At 37.5% G+C, this 17,639-nt stretch overlaps 1 protein-coding gene across 1 annotated transcript in view; it reads left to right on the plus strand.

Annotated features, from left to right (window-relative positions):
- The window catches only part of LOC113902735 (coiled-coil domain-containing protein 7-like), a 169,077-nt gene extending 163,990 nt beyond the window's left edge, over nucleotides 1-5,087 (plus strand). The window contains exon 29 of the mRNA XM_027558129.1: nucleotides 4,917-5,087. The gene's annotated coding sequence lies outside the window, so the exon portion shown is untranslated. The remainder of the gene's footprint in view (nucleotides 1-4,916) is intronic.
- Nucleotides 5,088-17,639: the final 12,552 nt, after the last annotated feature.

Raw genomic sequence — 17,639 nt, forward strand, 5'->3', positions numbered from 1 at the left:
TGTTGGAAGGCTTTGCTGCTGCTGCTGCTGCTGCTGCTGCTGCTGCTGAGTCACTTCAGTCGTGTCCGACTCTGTGCGACCCCATAGATGGCAGCCCACAAGGCTCCCCTGTCCCTTGGATTCTCCAGGCAAGAACACTGGAGTGGGTTGCCATTTCCTTCTCCAATGCATGAAAGTGAAAAGTGAAAGTGAAGTCGCTGAGTCTTGTCCGACTCTTAGCAACCCCATGGACTGCGGCCCACCAGGCTCCTCCGTCCATGGGATTTTCTAGGCAAGAGTGCTGGAGTGGGGTGCCATTGCCTTCTCCTGGAAGTCTTTGGTTGCCTTCAAAATTAAGGCAAGTCTCATCTTAGAGTCAGATAATGAGTAGTCAGGGTGCCCTTATGAGAATGAATATCTAACAACCTCTAGAAATCCAATAATTCCTTTGATTTTTATTGTGATTCACTCAAAAGTTTAAAACTTACTAGAGATCATATTAATGCTGTAAGTAAGCTAAAAAAGCCTCAAGAGAGTATTTCTCTGGTCTTTTGAATACATTTTTTGCTATGGTTAGTCTAAAAATGGTGCCTCTAAAGACAGATCTGGACTGCCTAAACCAAAGGTTAATGTGAGGTCTGTTTTCTTACGTAAATTAGAATATCAGCTTTATAAACACGCTCTGGCCATAAGGTAGTAGAAGAGAAATTTTATGTTCATAAAAATGCTGTTGAAGCTTATTCAGTTGGTAAGAGTATCTCCAGCATTTCATTTTCTGTTTGTCACAATCTCTAATTGAAGTCAAATTGTTAGTGTCCTAAACATTTACTTCCAAAATGTATCATAGAGCTAGCTGGTTCAGGAGATTAGAGATCAATAGGAGCAGATAGTAGTCTAAATGTAACCATTTGACAACTTAGTATTTAATGAGAGGCAAAAATCCTTATTTTTCTTTTCAAGATGAACATGAGATTACTTTTGGGGGGCATGGTTTGAGGAATATATTTCCCCCCTCTGTATATTGGTGGCTAACTTTTTGCACAGGGCAATGATTTCAGGTATAGAAAGAGTATATTCACTTGAAGGTCCTAGACACTAGTTGATTACACAATGAGATTCCCGAGGCAAGGGAATCATGTGATTTTGTTTTCTGATTTAGAAAACAGTTCTCAATATATTTTGTTCTTCTGTATGTCAGTGAACACCGCAGTCGCAAATAAAATGGACTTTTTAAATAGGGTGTGGGCATTCAGTTCACTCAGTTATGTCCAACTCTTTGCTACCCCGTGGACTGCAGCACACAGGCCTCCCTGTCCATCACCAACTCCCGGAGTTTACTCAAACTCATGTCTGTTGAGTCAGTGATGCCATCCAACCATCTCGTCCTCTATCATCCCCTTCTCCTCCTGCCCTCAATCTTTCCCAGCATCAGGGTCTTTTTAAATGAGTCAGCTCTTCGCATCAGGTAGCCAAAGTATTGGAGTTTCAGCTTCAACATCAGTCCTTCCATTGAATATTCAGGACTGATTTCCTTTAGGATGGACTGGTTGGATCTCCTTGCAGTCCAAGGGACTCTCAAGAGTCTTCTCCAACACGACAGTTCAAAAGCATCAATTCTTCAGTGCTCAGCTTTCTTTATAGTCCAACTCTCACATCCATACATGACTACTGGAAAAATCATAGCCTTGACCAGACAGACCTTTGTTGGTAAAGTGATGTCTCTGATTTTTAATATGCTGCCTAGGTTGGTCATAACTTTCCTTCCAAGAAGTAAGCGTCTTTTAATTTCATGGCCACAGTCACCGTCTTTTAATTTCATGGCCACAGTCACCAAAGCATCACAGTGATTTTTGGAAGCCCAGAAAAATAAAGTCAGCCACTGTTTCCACTGTTTCCCCATCTATTTGCCATGAAATGATGGGACTGGATGCCATGATCTTAGTTTTCTGAATGCTGAGTTTTAAGATAATCTTTTCACCCTCCTCTTCCACTTTCATCAAGAGGCTCTTTAGTTCTTCTTCGCTTTCTCCCATAAGGGTGGTGTCATCTGCATGTCTGAGGTTATTTGTATTTCTCCCTGCACTCTTGATGCCAGCTTGTGCTTCTTCCAGCCTAGCGTTTCTCATGATGTACTCTGCATATAAGTTAAATAAGCAGGGTGACAATATACAGCCTTGACGTATTCCTTTTCCTATTGGAACCAGTCTGTTGTTCCATGTCCAGTTCTAACTGTTGCTTCTTCAGATTTCTCAGGAGGCAGGTCAGGCGGTCTGGTATTCCCATCCCTTTAAGAATTTTCCAGTTTGTTGTGATCCACACAGTCAAAGGCTTTGGTGTAGTCAATAAAGCAGAAGTAGATGGTTTTCTGGAACGCTCTTGCTTTTTCAATGATCCAAAAGATGCTGGCAATTTGATCTTCTAACAATACAAGAGAAGACTCTACGCATGGACATCACCAGATGGTCAATACCGAAATCAGATTGATTATATTCTTTGCAGCCAAAGATGGAGAAGAAGCTCTATACAGTCAGCAAAAAAAGACTGGGAGCTGACTGTGGCTCAGATCATGAACTCCTTATTGCCAAATTCAGGCTTAAATTGAAGAAAGTAGGGGAAACCACTAGCCCATACAGGTATGACCTAAATCAAATCCCTTATGATTATACAGTGGAAGTGAGAAATAGATTCAAGGGACTAGATCTGATAGATAGAGTGCCTGATGAACTATGGACGGAGGTTCCTGACATTGTACAGGAGGCAGGGATCAAGACCATCCCCAAGGTAAAAAAAAAAAAAAAAATGCAAAAAGGCAAAATGGTTGTCTGAGAAGACCTTACAAACAGCTATGAAAAGAAGAGAAGCAAAAGGCAAAGGAGAAAAAGAAAGATATACCCATTTGAATGCAGAGTTCCAAAGAATAGCAAGGAGAGGTAAGAAAGCCTTCCTCAGGGATCAGTGCAAAGAAATAGAGGAAAACAATAGAATGGGAAAGACTAGAGATCTCTTCAACAAAATTAGAGATACTAAGGGAACATTTCATGCAATGATGGGCACAATAAAGGACAGAAATGGTATGGACCCAACAGAAGCAGAAGATATAAAGAAGAGATCGCACGAATATACGGAAGAACTGTACAAAAAAGATCTTCATGACCCAGATAATCACGATGGTGTGATCACTGACCTAGAGCCAGACATTCCGGAATGTGAAGTCAAGAGGGCCTTAGCAAGCATCACTATGAACAAGTCTAGTGGAGGTGATGGAATTCCAGTTGAGCTATTTCAGATCTTAAAAGATGATGCTGTGAAAGTGGTGCACTCAGTATGCCAGTAAATTTGGAAAACTCAGCAGTGGCCACAGGACTGGAAAAGGTGAGTTTTCATTCCAGTCACAAAGAAAGGCAATGCCAAAGAGTGCTCAGACTACCGCACAATTGCAGTTATCTCACACGCTAGTAAAGTAATGCTCAAAATTCTCCAAACCAGGCTTCAACCATGCATGAACCATGAACTTCCGGATGTTCAAGCTGGTTTTAAAAAAGGCAGAGGAACCAGAGATCAGATTGCCAACATCCGAAGGATGATTGAAAAAGAAAAAGCAAGAGGGTGTGGTGGTAACTGTAATTTACAGGATTTGTATTTTTGACAAAAATGGCTGAATCACTGGGCCAGTGAATACGGGTATTGATGGCTTCTTGAGTGAAATCCTGGTGCATGCAGCTGCCCAACACTTTGAAGTCTATCATTGCTTTAACTGAATGGCAGAAACCCACAACCAAGCATTTCACTGAGACATAGACCGCTCTCTCTGAACCCACAGACTGGGAAGAGAAAAAGCATTGTGACTGTTCTCTCTCCCATATCTTTCCTACCCTCCTATCACTTTCCTGACAGCCAGTCAGGTGACTGAGTAGCAGATGGAAAGCTATGGGCTGTGTGCCTGCAGTCAACATGTTCAGTTCTACAAAACACAAGCATAATTCCTATCTTAGGAGGATAAGATTCCAGACCTTTCAGTTTGGGGATGGGTCAGAGTGGTAGAACTATGTATGAATGACTCTTGTGTTCATATGGTCTCATAGGTTAAGTTTATCTGTTCAGAGCATGTTTTCATCAAGGATCAAGGAAAGAAGCTCATTTAAATTGTTCAAGATCGTAGAGCACATTAGAAGCAAAGAGAAGGGAACCCATAAAACTGGACTGTATATAAAGTCCATGATTTTAATCTCTAGTATATATCCCATGTAGAAGAATGAAATGGCAACCCACTCCAGTATACTTGCCTGGAAAATTCCATGGACAGAGTAGCCTGGTGGGCTATGGTCCATGGGCCCACAGAGAGTCAGACACAAATGAGTAACTGAGCACATATATCCCATTACAAGGTCATAGTCCATAATACCCAGCTTTACAATATTGTTTAAAAAAATTATTCTGACATTTGCTTTAATGAAAACTATTTGAAACTATTGTGATAGGGGAGGAAGGTTGAACTCAACTCCAAATATAGCAGAAACAGCTGGGGTTTATAGCCAGTGAGCAGAGTAAGTGAGTGAGTAAGTGGATGTGACATTACTAAGAGGTGGCATTAAGTGTCAGGGATTCCTGCTAAATAACCCTAACAGTCTTCTTGCTGAAGGCAGACTAAGGACAGGGCCAAGCATGAATCCTAGTTGAAAAGAAGGCTTAGAGGAACCCAACTAAATTTTGCTTAAGGAAGAAGTTTTTGTCGATGTTCAGCTAAAATAAACTTTCTAGCATTGAGACAAAGATCATTGATTTTGAAAACCAAAAGCTCCAGATAATTTTGAAAAATGCTATGCAACAAGTGTAAAATTTACTCTAATGATGAGAAATATACAAAACTGAAAGAAATGCTTATGTGTATATTAGAGGTTCAATTAAATGAAAAATATGGTAACTTGGTTTATTTTCAGAACTCTTCTTTACCATCTGGAACACATTTGAAACTCTTTAAGATCATAGCCACTGTTGCTGATGTTAAGAAAGGAGCTGTCTGCCAAAATTCTACCTTGCTTCAATTCATTCATGTCCCTGTAATGCCTTCTGGTGTGGTATAAAAGCAATTAAATGAAATCTTTCCTCCACATGCTTTGATAATGTCTTAATTATTTGTGTCAGCTATTTGCAAATCTATTCTTTATGATACTATGTAGAAAAAAGTCACCTCCATACCTTTGTTACACTTCCAGATAGAGGAAATGAATTAAGAAAAAAATCTTGCTGTAGTTTTTTATATTAATCTGAAAATTCATTGAAGAGATCAGAACAAAGTCTTTATATAATATTTATTAAACTTAGTAAGACTATAAATCATACTGTTAGCTTTTAACTGAACTAAAAAAGATATTATTTGTAAATTCAAAGAATTTATTCTGTGTAGGAATATTATTAGTATCAAGTTTAATTGGTATTAATTTTTAAAGGAACATTGAAAAGAATAAAAGGAGAAACCTTGTAAGTATTGATTGAGTTAGTAGTCCAATATCTTTATTGTTGCCTTGCTTTCTCTTTTGGCCCTGAGATGGATGAATTTTCATAACTGTTTATTATCTAATCAAGTATCTCTTTTTGTGTGAAGGTTTCTTTTATTTTTTTAATATTTTTATCAGCTTCTAATATTTCTAAATATTATTAATAAAATTTTGGTTCCTTATCTTTCAGTTTCATTTCAAAACAGAAATGAAACAATACTCATATATTTATATTTTCTTCCAAAATCCAGAATTAGTATAACACTCAAAACATGCTTATATTGATAGGCTACTGATTTAGTAAAAAAATGTGAATAGGTATTTAAATATTTGCATGTAAGAATTTAATCTTTAACCCATAGGAGCTCAGTATATAGTCATTATGGACCCAAGATAGAGGCAAAGTATTTTCATTGTCACATTCTTATGTCTCTCAGTGATACACTGATTTATATATTTTATACACAGATATATATTTATATATATAAATATTGTCTTTATATAAACATTTATGTGTATTGACACATACACACTCCATCAACACTAATTTGTTGATATCAAATATCACTAATTTGATAAATGTGAAACCTGAATGTGAGATGTAGGGGGAGGATAACATTTTATCCTACTTTATCCACCTTCATTTTGTAGAGTATATCTCTCTAAACAACCCTAGATTTTAGAGCATGACTTATAACAAACCATAAACAACATGTAATTGTTCTCCATGTAGAATTACTTTCACAACTTAATATTTGAAAGATGATCATTTGGCCTCTCCTTAAGTATATCCAGTTACAATGGCCTCACTGTCTTAATTCTAAGAAGTCTCAGCGTCAGAAATGGTTATTAACATTGATGGAGAGTGAAAGCCAAGTTTCTCACTGTTGGAGAAAGAAGTTATAGATAAGCAAGATGGAAAGTCTAGAATAAACCCCAGGGTAATGGGTATGATAGGAAATCATACTATTTTTGCAACATGTATGTATGTAAAATCACTTTTTCAGTAATCACCCAGAGAGTATTTGTATGAACAGTAAATTCTATGTTTAAGAATTTCGACAGAAAAACAAGTTATGTTGTTATCCATTTATTCCTTCAGTTAAAACTTTAGTATTTATTATGTCCAGGCACAGTATTGTTAGGTTTACAAGGGTAAACTAATTGTCATTTCATCAACTCAGAATCTAGTGAGGGAAACGAATGTTAACTGACTATGTGTATAGAAAGGTGAATTACATTTAGGATTTATGAATACGTAAGTTTGTATAGTATACATATCTATATATAACACTTTAAAATTTGATTTAAAATATTTAATCATTTTTTATTTACAATGGTTAGTTTCTGGTGTATAGCAAAGTGATTCACTTATATGTAGGTGTGTGTGTGTATATATGCTTGTCCATACTCTTTTCCATTTTAGTTTAAGATACTGAATATAGTTCCCTGTGCTATACAGTAGAGCATTGTTACTTATCTACTTTATATATAGTAGTTTGTATCTAATCCCAAACTCTTAATTTATCCCTCCCCACAAGCCCATCCCAAACTTTCCCCTTTGAAAACTATAAGCTTGTTTAGACCGATAGACTCCCAGAAGAAAGGGAAAAGGGGATTGAAAATGTGTTTGAAGAAACTATGCCTAAAAACTTCCCAAACCTACAGAAGGAAACAGATCAGATATCCATGTGTAGGAAGCACAGAGGGTCTCAAACAAGATGAACCCAAACAGGTCTACACTAAGACATATTATAATTAAAATGGCAAAAGTTAAGGAGAGGATACTAAAGACAGCATGAAGAAAAACAAAGAGTTAGTTACAAAAGAACCCCCACAAGTCTATCAACTGATTTCTCTAAAGCGAAAGATTATCTATATGGAGTGAAGTAAGTCAAACAGACAAAGATAAATACCATATGATATCAGGTATATTTGGAATATTAAAAAATGATACAAATTAAATTATTTACAAAACAGACTCATAGAAAACAGACTGTATACTTAAAAGTAGTTAAAATTATTGATTTTTATGTTGTGAATATTTTACCCATGAGAAAGGTTTAACATTGTTTTCTAATTATAATTTTTCAAGGTAATTTGCTAATTTGTTTAGAAACAAATGAAAATCTAACGCGTTAAAATATTCTAGAGGAACAAAGACTCTAAACTTGTAGAAGAATTTATAAATTTGTTTTCCAGAGAAAATATAGAGCAGAGTCACATTCAGGTAAGAGTATTAACAAAATTTCTTTTCTGGCTCACTTAATTTTAGCAACTTATTTTCTTAAATTTTAATTTAAAAAATTTTAAATAGCAGCATAATAAACTGATGTGAATTCAGAGATATCACTGAATTTTCTACCTATTACTAGATTTTGTTAATTTTAATGTTAAAATTTTACATAAAACAGTAACCTTCAATGGTCAGTGTTGTTCTGTACTCAAATAGATAAAAATTCAATACTGAGTAACTTTTCCTTGAATGAATTGTGAATGTGTTTACTTCTGACCTTGCTTTTTATTGTTTGTGGGTAAAACGAAGGGAGATAGAGTTGAACTAATCATACTAACATTGTGGTGTGTTATCATCATTAGTTTACTCAAGTTCCCTCTCTCATTTCTACATTATTAACGTTTGTCCCTATCCTTTCCCCACTTCTTTGCTACTCAGCTACAGGTGTTCACTCTAATGGATTTAATGTGTCTTTAGATAAATTTGAAGTTTGAAAAAAATGTCATGTCTTTTGTTATGGAAGTAGTTTAAGTTTGCATAAATAATGTGCTACTGTAGATCTCTTGTGCTTTTCTTTTCAACAGCCTTAGTTTTTTAAGCACTATTCTGTAGTTGGAAGTATGTCTGAGCCATTGTTTCTCACTGATGCATCTCATTCTAATGCTCTAATCATCCAGTTCCCTTGCAGAGTAGGATCCAATTATTTGTAACCACATGCCTTTTCCATGTCTGCAGGGTGAATACCCACAAGAGTGATCGCCAGGCTAGGGTATAGTTTTTTTTCTTGAAGTTCTACTCAGCTGTCCCAAAGCAGTTGTACTTAGTTTGCACTTTCAGTGGCAGCACATGAAAGTGCCCATCAGTCAACCACTCACTAACGTTTGATGTTACCAGGCTTCCTAATCTGTCCGAATCAGTTGAGCATAAACTGGCAGGCATTTCATTATTCCAAACTGTATTTTTCTAATTGTCATCATCTTTAAACAATGTCCTTTCATATATATTTTTATCCATGTACCTTTTTAGTAATTTAGGCATTCCATTCTAAGGAGGGGTTTGATATATTATCTATTTGTGTTGATGTGCCAGAGGTTCCTTACATAGCCTAGATATTTATCTTACTGATTTTAAATGTTGCCAGTATTTTCAGCCACCTATGCCATTAACTACATCTGTATCGTCCAGTTGAACAGAAATCTTTGTTTTTGATACAGTGAAATACATTAATTATTCTATTATGATTTAGGTTTAGGGGCCTTAGAAAAGGTACTAAAGTATCTTTTACATTGATTTTTATTAATTTTATACTTTTGTTTTTCATGTTTTAAACTTTACTCCATGAGAAGTCATTTTGGTATGTGACATACTATAGGGATCCCATATTATTTTTCTCCATATTATGAGTCTTTTTTTTTCCAGTTCCATCTACTAAAAGAACCATCCTTTTCCTGACTGATTTATGAAGCACACCACATCTGTGGTGTGCTAAGTTCTCACAGAAGTGGGTGTGGTTTGGCTAGTGAAGATCTTCTCTGGTTGGGTATCGAGATGATGGGATTTGCTCTGGTACTGTAGTTGCATGTGACTGGAGCCAGATCCTATGGCTGCTGCTGCAGGTATGGGCAGGCATGACTCCCAGCAGATTCCTGGGCTGGCAGGATCAGCCCTGCTCTTCAGGTGAAAGGGACTGGAGCCAAATAACAGGCTGACACAGTGTCCATAGCCAGACCAAGGGTGGAGGGCCTGCTACCCACAGAAGATGGGTGTGATTCCTCCTAGACCCTTGGTGGATGTCCTGTTTGCAGAACAAGGCCAGGTCTGTAGCAAGGACCACAGCTGGCAAGCTTGCCACCTGAGCGCACACAGCAAAATGGCCTTTCTTGGTCTTGAGCTCCACTAAGGTTCACAAATTCCTTCCTGGATCCCACAAAGGCACTATTGTCCATGGATAGCTGCCAAATTACTGTTGCTATGTGGTGTTACAGAGAAGGCAATGGCACCCCACTCCAGCACTCTTGCCTGGAAAATCCCATGGATGGAGGAGCCTGGTAGGCTGCAGTCCATGGGGTCGTGAAGAGTCGGACACGACTGAGCGACTTCACTTTCACTTTTCCCTTTCATGCACTGGAGAAGGAAATGGCAACCCACTCCAGTGTTCTTGCCTGGAGAATCCCAGAGACGGGAGGGCCTGGTGGGCTGCCATCTATGGGGTCGCACAGAGTTGGACACGACTGAACCGACTTAGCAGTAGCAGTAGCAAAAATTTGGTGTTAAAAGTGGATGTTCTCCTAGTCAGCCATCTGACTAATGTCACTCTCAAAATGCTTTTTAAAGTCATGTACTAAAAAAAATATCCATATACTGAGATTAATTTTTATTGAAGTATGGTTGATTTATAATATTGTGTTAGTTTCAGGTAAACATCAAACTGATTCAGTCATACACACACACAGCCCTTTTCAAATTAGTTTTCCTCCTTTGTGGATATGTGCCTAGGAGTGGGATTGCTGGGTTCTATATTTAGTTTTTAAAGGAATCTCCATACTGTTTCAAGAGTGGCTGCACTAATTTACATTCCCAACAGTGTAGGAGGGATCCCTTTTCTCCACATCCTCTCCAGTATTTACTGTTTGTGGGTTTTTTGAAAATGGTCATTCTCCCTGGCATAATGTGTGATACCTCATTGTAGTTTTGATCTGCATATCTGTGATAATTAGCCATATTGAACATCTTTTCATGTGCCTGTTGGCCATCTGTATGTCTTCTTTGAAGAAATGTCTATTAGATCTTCTGCCCATTTTCTGATTGTGTTGCTTGGGTTTGTTTTTTTTTTTAATATTGAGATGTATGAGCTGTTTGTGTATTTTGGAAAGTAAGCCTTTGTTGGTCACATTGTTTGCAAATATTTTGTCCTAGTCTGTAAGGTTCTTGTTTTGTTTAGAGTTTTCTCCAGTAACTGATAAAAGTGTTATATTAAATTACTAGACCGTCTCAGTATTCTTGCATTCCATCTTTTCTTCTGTGTCAACTTTTGCCTACCCTTTCAAATGTGTGCCTTTCGAATGACCTGTTTTGATGCCACTTTTTTCCCCTCCAGTTATCATTTTTGTAACAGCTACTACATTATGGCTTCAGTTCAGTTCAGTCACTCAGTCGTGTCCTACTCTTTGTGACCCCATGGACTGCAGCACACCAGGGCTCCCTATCCATCACCAACTCCAGGAGTTTACTCAAACTTATGTCCATTGAGTTGGTGATGCCATCTAACCATCTCATCCTCTGTTGTCCCCTTCTCCTCCTGCCTTCAATCTTTCCTAGCAGCATCAGGGTCTTTTCAAATGAATCGTTATGGCTTATTTCTCTATTATTTCTTATATATTATACTGCAGTTTCTATTTATTACAGTTCTATATTTATAGTTTCATGGGTTTCCCTGGTGGCTCAGCTGGTGAAGAATCCGCCAGCCATGTGGGAGACCTGGGTTTGATCCCTGGGTTGGGAAGATCCCCAGAGATCTTTCCCTAGAAGGGAAAAGCTACCCACTCCAGTATTCTGACCTGGAGAATTCCATGGGGTTGCAAAGAGTCGGACATGACTGAGCGACTTTCACTTTCAGAGTCAATCCATTTCTGCCTTACCCATGACTCTGCTAATGAACAGTTTTTAATCTGGTTTCCTGATTGGCCTGAATGACTCTGAGATGCACTGTAGTCTGATACTCTCTTAAGTAATCTTCCTTCTTTGTTTTCTTGTGTGTTAAACCTCCATCACAATTTCAAGGCTCTCCTGGTCAACATCTGCTCCATCTCTAGTACAGTTCAAAGTCTGTCAAATCCAGTACAGTTCTAAATCTGTCTTGAGATATACTTCACAGCAGACATTTTTTGTTGTTTCTCTCAGAGGAAATACTTTCAATATTTTGTTAACCAGTATGTTTTCTGAGTTACTGATCTTTTAAAATTTATTTAATTGGAGGCTAATTGCTTTACAATATTGTGGTGGTTTTTGCCATACATTGACATGACTCAGCCATGGGTGTACATGTGTCTCCCATCTTGAACCCCCCTCCCAGCTCCCTTCCTATCCCATCCCTCTGGGTTGTCCCAGTGCACTGATTCTGAGTGCCCTGTTTCATGCTTCGAACTTGGACTGGTCATTTATTTCACATATGGTAGTATAAATGTTTCAATGCTATTCTGTCAAATCATTCCACCCTCACCTTCTCCCGCAGTGTCCAAAAGTCTGTTCCTTATATCTGTGTCTCTTTTGCTGTCTTGCATATAGGGTCATTGTTACAATCTTTCTAAATTCCATATATATGCATTAATATACTATATTGGTATTTTTCTTTCTGACTTACTTCACTCTGTATAATAGGCTCCAGTTTCATCCACCTCATTAGAACTGATTCAAATGTGTTCTTTATAATAGCTGAGTAATATTCCATTGTGTACATGTACCACAACTTCTTATCCCTTTGTCTGCTGATGGACATCTAGGTTGCTTCCTTGTTTTAGGTATTGTAAACAGTGCTGTGATGAACACTGGGGTACATGCATCTCTTTCAATTCTGGTTTCCTCAGTGTATATGCGAGGCAGTGGGAGGTATATGCTGGGTCATATGGCAGTTCTGTTTCCAGTTTTTTAAGGAATCTCCACACTGTTCTCCATAGTGGCTGTACTAGTTTGCATTCCCACCAACAGTGTAAGAGGTTCCCTTTTCTCCACACCCTCTCCAGCATTTATTGTTTGTAGACTTTTTGATAGCAGCCATTCTGACTGGCATGAGATGGTACCTCATTGTGGTTTTGATTTGCATTTCTCTGATAATGAGTGATGTTGAGCATCTTTGCATGTATTTGTTAGCCATCTGTATGTCTTCTTTGGAGAAATGTCTGTTTAGTTCTTTAGCCCATTTTTTGATTGGGTCATTTATTTTTCTGGTATTGAGCTGCATGAGCTGCTTGTATATTTTTGAGATTAATTCTTTGTCAGTTGCTTTGTTTGCTATTATTTTCTCCCATTCTAAAGGCTCCCTTTTCACCTTGCTTATAGTTTCCTTCATTGTGCAAAAGCTTTTAAGTTTAATTAGGTCCCATTTGTTTATTTTTGCTTTTATTTCCAATATTCTGGGAGGTGGGTCATAGAGGATCCTGCTGTGATTTATGTCAGAGAGTGTTTTGCCTATGTTGTCCTCTAGGAGTTTATACTTTCTGGTCTTGCATTTAGATCTTTAATCCATTTTGAGTTTATTTTTGTGTATGCTGTTAGAAAGTGTTCTAGTTTCATTCTTTTACAGGTGGTTGACCAGTTTTCCCAGCTCCACTTGTTAAAGAGATTGTCTTTTCTCCATTGTATGTTTTTGCCTCTTTTGTCAAAGATAAGGTGTCCATAGGTGCGTGGATTTATCTTTGGGCTTTCTATTTTGTTTCATTGATCTATATTTCTCTCTTTGTGCCAGTACCATACTGTCTTGATGACTGTAGCTTTGTAGTATGGTCTGAAGTCAGGCAGGTTGATTCCTCCAGTTCCATTCCTCTTTCTCAAGATTGCTTTGGCTATTCAAGGTTTTTTGTGTTTCCATACAAATTTTGAAATTATTTGTTCTAGTTCTATGAAAAATACCATTGGTAGCTTGATAGGGATTACACTGAATCTGTGGATTGCTTTGGGTAGTATACTCATTTTCACTATATTGATTTTTCCAATCCATGAACATGGTATAATTCTCCAACTGTATGTGTCCACTTTGTTTTATAGTTTTCTATACATAGGTCTTTTGTTTCTTAGGTACATGTATTCCTAAGTATTTTATTCTTTTCCTTGCAATGGTGAATGGGATTGTTTCCTTAATTTCTCTTTCTGTTTTCTCATTGTTAGTGTATAGGAATGCAGGGGATTTCTGTGTATTAATTTTATATCCTGCAACTTTACTATATTCATTGATTAGCTCTAGTAATATTCTGGTGGTGTCTTCAGGGTTTTCTATGTAGAGGACCATGTCATCTGCAAAGGGTGAGAGTTTTACTTCTTCTTTTCAACCTGGATTCCTTTTCTTTTTCTTCTCTGATTGCTGTGGCCAAAGCTTCCAAAACTGTGTTGAATAGGAGTGGTGAGAGTGGACACCCTTGTCGTGTTCCTGACTTTAGGAGAAATGCTTTCAATTTTTCACCATTGAGGTTAATGTCTGCTGTGAGTTTATCATATATGGCTTTTATTATGTTGAGCTATGTTCCTTCTGTGCCTGCTTTCTGGAGACTTTTTATCATAAATCGGTGTTGAATTTTGTCACAGGCTTTCTCTGCAGCTATTGAGATGATCATATGGTTTTTATCTTTCAGTTTGTTAATATGGTGTATCACATTGATTGATTTGCAAATATTGAAGAATCTTTGCATCGCTGGGATAAAGCCCACATGGTCATGATGTATGATCTTTTTAATATGTTGTTGGATTCTGTTTGCTAGAATTTTGTTGAGGATTTTTGCATCTATATTCATCAGTGATATTGGCCTGTAGTTTTCTTTTTTTGTGGCATCTTTGTCAGGTTTTGGTATTAGGGTGATGGTGGCCTCATAGAATGAGTTTGGGAGTTTACCTTCCTCTGCAATTTTTTGGAAGAGTTTGAGTAAGACAGGTGTTAGCTCTTCTCTAAATTTTTGGTAGAATTTACTTGTGAAGCCATCTGGTCCTAGGCTTTTGTTTGTTGGAAGATTTTTTATTACAGTTTCTATTTCTGTGCTTGTGATGGGTCTGTTAAGATTTTCTATTTCTTCCTGGTTCAGTTTTGGAAGGTTATACTTTTCTAAGAATTTGTCCATTTCTTCCAAGTTGTCCATTTCATTGGCATATAGTTGCTGATAGTAGTCTCTTATGATCCTTTGTACTTCTGTGCTGTCTGTTGTGATCGCTCCATTTTATTTTTCATTTCTAATTTTGTTGATTTGATTCTTCTCCCTTTTTTTCTTGATGAGTATGGCTAGTGGTTTGTCTGTTTTATTTATCTTCTCAAAAAACCAGCTTGTAGTTTTGTTGATTTTTGCTATAGTCTCCTTTGTTTCTTTTTCATTTATTTCTGCTCTAATTTTTATGATTTCTTTCCTTCTACTAGCTCTGGGGTTCTTCATTTCTTCTTTTTCTAGTTGCTTTAGGTGTAAAGTTAGGTTATATATTTGATTTTTCTCTTGTTTCTTGACATAAGCGTGTATTGCTATGAACCTTCCCCTTAACACTGTTTTTACTGAATCCCATAGATTTTGGGTTGTTGTGTTTTTTTTTTCATTTGTTTCTATACATATTTTGATTTCCTTTTTTTATTTCTTCCATGATTTGTTGATGATTCAGAAGCGTGTTATTTAGCCTCCATATGCTTGTATTTTTAATACTTTTTTCCCCTGTAGTTGACATCTAGTCTTATTGCATTGTCATCAGAAAAGATGCTTGAAATGATTTCAATTTTTTTTTTAATTTACCAAGGCTAGATTTATGGCCCAGGATGTGATCTGTCCTGGAGAATGTTCCATGTGCACTTGATAAAAAGGTAAAATTCATTGTTTTGGGGTGAAATGTCCTATAGATATCAATTAGGTCTAACTGGTCCATTGTATCATTAAAAGTTTATGTTTCCTTGCTAATTTTCTGTTTGGTTGATCTATTCACAGCTGTGAGCAGGGTTTTAAAATCTCCCACTATTCTTGTGTTACTGTTAATTTCCCCTTTCATACTTATTATCATTTGCCTTATGTATTGAGGTGCTCCTATGTTGGTTGCATATATATTTATCATTGTTACATATTCTTCAGAATCTGCCTGTAATGCAAGAGACCCTAGTTCGATTCCTGGATTGGGAAGATCTGCTGAAGAAGGGACAGGCTACCCACTCCAGTATTTTTGGACTTCCCTTGTGGCTCAGCTGGTAAAGAATCCGCCTGCAATGCGGGAGACCTGGGTTGATCCCTGGGTTCGGAAGAGCCCCTGGAGAAGGGAAAGGCTACCCACTCCAGTGTTCTGGCCTGGAGAACTCCATGGACTATACAATCCATGGGGTCACAAAGAGTTGGACATGACTGAGTGACTTTCACTCACTTCTTGGATTAATCCTTTGATCATTATGTAGTGTCCTTCTTTGTCTCTTTTTACAATTTTTATTTCAGTCTATTTTATCTGATATGAGTATTGCTACTCCTGATTTCTTTTGATCTCCATTTGCATGAAATATCTTTTCCAGCCCTTCACTTTCAGTCTATAAGTGTCGCTTAGTTTAAGGTGGGTCTCTTGTAGACAGCATATATAGGGGTCTTGCTTTTGTATCCATTCAGTCAGTCTTTGTCTTTTGGTTGGGGCATTCAACCCATTTACATTTAATATAATTATTGATAAATATGATCCCATTACCACTTACTTTGTTGTTTTAGGTTGGAGTTTATACACCCTTTCTGTGTTTCCTGTCTAGAGAAGATCCTTTAGCATTTGTTGAAGAGCTGGTTTGGTAGTGCTGAATTCTCTCAGGTTTTGCTTGTCTGTAAAGCTTTTGTTTTCTCCTTCATATTTGAATGAGATCCTTGCTGGGTATAGTAATCTGGGTTGTAGGTTTTTCTCTTTCATTACTTTGGGTATGTCCTGCCATTCCCTTCTGGTCTGAAGAGTTTCTGTTGAAAGATCAGCTGTTATCCTTCTGGAGATCCCCTTGTGTGTTGTTGTTTTTAATACTATTTTAATAATAATAACAATATTTTAAAATAATAAGTTCCATAAGGATAACAGCTGCTTTTAATATTTAACAGCTGCTTTTAATATTATTTTATCCTCCATAAGGATAAAAGCTGCTTTTAAAATTTGCTCTTTGTGTTTCATTAGTTTGATTAATACGTGTCTTGGGGTGTTTTGCCTTGGGTTTATCCTGTTTGGGACTCTGGGTTTCTTGGACTTGGGTGGCTATTTCCTTCCCCAATAGCTTTCAACTATTATCTCAAGTATTTTCTCACGCCCTTTTTGTCTTCTTCTGGGACTCCTATGATTCTAATGTTGGAGTGTCTAACATTGTCCCAGAGGTCTCTAAGGTTGTCCTCATTAATTCTTTTTTCCTCTCTGCTTCATTTATTTCCACCATTCTATCTTCCACCTCATTTATCCTATCTTCTGCCTCAGTTATTCTACTGTTTGCTCCCTCCAGAATGCTTTTGATCTCATTTATTGCATTATTCATTATTGACTGACTCTTCTTTGTTTCTTCTAGGTCCTTGTTAAACATTTCTTGCATCTCCTCAATCCTTGTCTCTAGTCTATTTATCTATAATTCCATTTTGCTTTCAAGATTTTGGATCATCTCTACTATCATTATTTTGAATTATTTTTCAGGTAGACTCCATATCTCCTCCTCTTTTGATTGGTTTGGTGGGCATTTATCATGTTCCTTTACCTACTGAATATTTCTCTGCCTTTTCATTTTGTTTTTATTGCTGTGTTTGAGGTGCCCTTTCTGTAGGCTGGAAGTTCGTGGTTCCTCTTTATTGTGGCACCTGCTCCCTGTGGATGGGGTTGGACTAGTGGCCTGTCAAGGTTTCCTAGTTAGGGGAGCTTGTGTCTGTGTTCTGGGGGGTGGAGCTGGATCTCCTCTCTCTGGAGTGCAATGAAGTGTCCAGTAGTGAGTTTTGCGGTGTGTATGTGGTTTGGCATGGTTTTGGTTAGCCTGTCTTTTAATGCTCAGGGCTGTGTTCCTGCTTTGCTGGAGAATTAGCATGATATGTCTTGCTCTGGAACTTGTTGGCTCTTGGGTGGAGCTCGGTTTCAGTGTAGGTATGGAGGCTTTTGGGTGAGCTCTTGTTTGTTAATGTTCCCTATAATCAGGAGTTCTCTGATGTTTTCAAGTTTTGGAGTTAAGCCTCCTGCCACTGGCTTTCAGTCTTATTCTTACAGTATCCTCAAGACTT

This window comes from Bos indicus x Bos taurus, chromosome 13 (assembly GCF_003369695.1).
Source record: "Bos indicus x Bos taurus breed Angus x Brahman F1 hybrid chromosome 13, Bos_hybrid_MaternalHap_v2.0, whole genome shotgun sequence".
Lineage (NCBI taxonomy): Eukaryota > Metazoa > Chordata > Mammalia > Artiodactyla > Bovidae > Bos > Bos indicus x Bos taurus.